The sequence below is a fragment of the Elephantulus edwardii genome, unplaced genomic scaffold (genome assembly GCF_000299155.1).
Source record: "Elephantulus edwardii isolate Elephantulus edwardi_28Jun2011 unplaced genomic scaffold, EleEdw1.0 scaffold00051, whole genome shotgun sequence".
NCBI lineage: Eukaryota > Metazoa > Chordata > Mammalia > Macroscelidea > Macroscelididae > Elephantulus > Elephantulus edwardii.
In genome coordinates, this window is record NW_006399801.1 from 15,727,491 (window position 1) to 15,731,850 (window position 4,360).

Here is a 4,360-nt window from a genome sequence, read left to right on the forward strand (position 1 = left end):
AACAACAACAACAACAACACCCTAAAGCTCCCAGGCATCCTGTGTGCACGTTGCTACGAGAGTCTATTCACTGGAGAGGGGCATCACACTTACAAAGGTGAAAGGACGACGAAGGAGCGGAAGATCGTCAGCCCGGTGAATTGACACAGAGACTGCAACAATGAGTTCTAGTGTGTCAGAGATTGTGACGACAGTACAGGATAGGACAGGGTTCACATCTGTTCTTCACAGGGTCACTAAGAGTAGTACTCAACTCCACACCACTTCAAAACAAACAACAAGAGGGGCTACTCTTTGGAAAGGGATGTCATGCTTGGGATGGTGGGAGGGTCAGCGAAAGAGAGAAAGATCCTCAAGGAGATGGCTTGACACAGTGACTGCAGCAATGGGGTCAAGCATGTCAGAGATGATGAGAATGACGTAGGATAGAACAGGGTCCAGATGTGTTGTTCAAAGCGTCCCTGTGAGTCACACTCAACCTGATGGCACCTAACAGTAGTGGCAGTAGATAGAACAAAGGGTTACAGAGTGATTATGAAAAGAAAAGTGAGCCGTTTTAATCCATTCAGAGGCTTCTGAAGAAATATTTGGAAATCTCTTTCTGATAGATCACAGTCATGGCTAATCCTTTGAAGCCAAGTTCTACTCTGAAACATATCAGGTCATGAGGAGTCAAATCAATGGCATCCAACAGGTTGATTTATTGGTCCTGAAAACACTCACTGAAAATCCTATTTCCCAGGCACATCAACACAAATTGTAGTGGTATAGTCTGTAGCTTGTGGCATTAGCTAACCAAAACCGTGCATCCCAGAGGTTTTAATCCATCAGTGACTGGTCTGAGAAGAAAGGCCAGCCTTGTCCTATAAAGATATACAATCTTGGCAATCCAGTTAAGGATCAAAACCAACCCAATGGCAGAAGGTGGAGTAGTTTGCTGAAATGCAAAAAGTCAGAGGAAAGGTGTACAAATTGAGGTTGACAGCAAGTTAAGGTAAAATTATTATTTTTCTCCTAGTATTAACATGTTGTATGAGAAGAATACTGAATATCCCACAGATTGTCAAAAGAACAAAAAAGTCAGTCTTGCACAAAGAGCAAACAGAGTGCTCCTTAGAGGCAAGAATGGTGAAACTTGGTCCCACTAACTCTGGGCATATTGTCTGGAGGGATCAGTCCTTGAAAAAATACATGATGCTAAAAAATCTTGAGGAGAGGGTCAGAGAAAGAGAAGAAGACCCTCAACAAGATGAATTGTCACAGTGGGATCAAGCATATCAGAGGATGTGAAGATGTCCCAGGACAGAGAATGTTTCAGATATGTTTGTTATTATCATAGTCAACTAGGTAACAAACACCTAACAACAAATGTTGGCATGAGGAGCTCTGGTAGTGCATAGGAAACCAAAGTGTGTTGCTAACCCAAAGGCGGTATGTTTGCAACAATTTTAATTCACCAGTGACTCCACAGGAAAAAGATGGGAAGTCTCTCCACTTTGCAATGTATAGCCTCAGGAACCCATCAGAGAGGCACTATCAGTCAGAACCAGCTTCATGGACAGTGAATTTGAGATTTGGTTTTGGGGGTGTTTTTTGTTGGTTGGTTGGTTGGTTGGTTGGTTGGTTCATTTGTTTGTGGGTTTGTGGGTTATGTTTTGTGTGTATTGACATAAAATAGCTCCTTTTATTTGTACCCACACAGAGAAAATGTTCTTAGCTCTAGAAAAATGTTAAAGTAATCACGTCCCTCTTTGTCATAGCTTGAAAATATTCAGGGAAGTCCCAAAGCCGGCTTTCTTCCAGCTGACCGGCTGCTCAGTGAAGCATTGCTTGCTGAGCCGCTTCAACCTCCTCTCTTTTCATAATTTTAGCTGGTCACCTCTGAACCTGTTCCAGTTTGCCTGTGTCTTCTTGATACCGTGATGTTCTGGATTGATTGCCAGGCACAGTTCTAGAGTTTCACCTCCTCATCTTATTACGTGCCTCAGGCAGCAACGGCAGTAAAACATGTAAGCATCTTACTTAATTATTGTAGTGGCTTTTATGACACATGCACACACAAATACACTTTGCTAATTAAGATAATTAAATGCCTTCAAAAGGTCAAAACCATATCTACATTAGTTACAAAAGACAAGGACATCATCTTATGAAGCTGATGAGCACAACAGTAGTAAGATCAACAGGTAAGATTCTGAGATTCTGCTCTGAGGCCTCACTCTGTCTCCACCAGCCGGGAGACCTTGGAAAAGTAATTTCACAGTCTGGTTCTTCATTTCATCATGAATAGAAGAAAAGGACTGTTTCTTGGAAAGTTAAACATGTTACCATGCTGATGTGGTTGTAGTTCTTAGACACCTTCGAGTCGAGTATGATCCATGATCCTATGAACAACAGATCTGAACCCTGTCTTATCCTGTGCCATCCTCACACTTCTTGACACACTAGAACTCATTGGGTCTGTCACTGTGTCAAATCTCCTGGTTAATGGTCTTCCTCTCCTTCATCGACTCTCCACTTTTCCAAGCATTAGGTCCCTTTCCTGTGCTGTCCCTCCACCATTCCAAGTATGATATCTTTCTCCAAAGACTCCTCCTGGACACACGTTCAAACTATGCGAGATGAAATTTCAAAATCCTTGCCTCAAAAGAGCAACTTGGTTTCACTCTCTCGAGGATAGATTTGTTTGTTCTCTTGGCAGTCCTTTGTATGTTCAATACACTTCTCCTGCACCACAATCCACAGGCATTGATTCTTCTTCTTTCATCTTAGTCATTGTCCAGCTCTCTGATGCATAGAATGTAACTGCAAAGATTGTGGCCTAGATCAGGCACATCTTAGTTTCTAGACTAACACTGTTGCTCTTTAGTACCCTGGAGATATTCCTGACAGCAAACTCCTAATGATTGTTATCTTCTGATTTCATAACTGCAGGTTGGAGGAGTGTTGAGTCTTGCTACTCAGTGTTGGAAACACTCTCTTCCTTATCTTAGTCCCATAGCTGTTGACAACTTGCAAGACCATATGCCTGCACTTAAGGCACCTGGAAACCAGAGGGGGCTTAATGTAATGGCTGGGGGAGGGGGGAAAGCCAACTTTTAGGCTAATACCGCGTGCATATTGCTAGGAGAGGCTATTCCTTGGAAAGGGACATCATGCTTAAGAAGATAGTCAATGAGAGAAGAGAAAACCCTTAACAAGGTGGATTGACACAGCGACGGCAGCAAAGGGCTCAAATGTGTCAGAGATGGTGAAGATGGCACAGATGAGACAGGGTTCAGAACTGTTTTTCATAGGGTTGCTATGTGTCATACTTGACCTGACCACACCTAACAACACTATGAATGTATTTTTGTTCAGTGACAGTGTCCACATCCCCAAGAACTTAAGAGCTCCTCCCATGACCAAATTGAGCTTTTCATATTTTTAACTCACCCTCACGCCTATTCAACCCCATGCCTGTGGGTGTCCAGTAAATCAAGTTGTCTATCTAGTGAATGTCTCCATTCAAATACTTGATACCAGGAGCTGACTGAGGAAGCTAACTGAGAATGCTTTGTGGGCAGGCACTTGAGTCTTCCTTCCAGCATTAGCAACATCCAGGGACTATATGCCTAAAATTTAGCAGCCATCAATTACTAATTAGCATGGTCATATCATCAGGCTCTAATTATGTTCTTCAAGCAGAATTGTTTAGTGGGAGAATTATTGTTGTTACTCCACTACCATCGAGCTAGCCTATGATTCACCGCAACACCGCTACAAGGGCACTAAACGCTGCCTAGTCCTAACTGGTTGTAAATAAAACATTTATTTGTACCACTTAGTCTACTGTTCCCAAATGAAATCTACATGTTGCATGATCAACTTTATTACTATTATTTATTTTTTAGCTCTGTTCAGTTGACCCTGACTCATAGTGACTCCATGTATAACAGAACGAAATGCATTTTGGAAGTAGATCACCAAGCTTTTCTTCTTGGTCTGCCCTAGCCTACAAGGTCTATCGAAACCTGCTCTGCATCATCTCAACATGCCAATCTCTGCTATAAGACAAGTGTTCTACCATTGTTGTGCCAGTGACCAACCTGCATCTGTATAGATGCTCTTGCTTGACCGCACTGAAAGACGTTCATAAGTAGCTACATGCTTGTCTTACTTCTAGAATCTCCACCAACAGGGCAGTTCCAGGTGCATATTGAAATGGGTGTGTTGCCTCGGCAACTCCAATTTCATGAGAAATATTGCCATCAGAGATAGGATTTTCAGAACTGGCGAACTATTCTTGCTTTTTTTAAACGTGTGTGTGTGTGTGTGTGTGTGTGTGTGTGTGTGTGTGTGCGCGCGCGCGCGTGCGCGC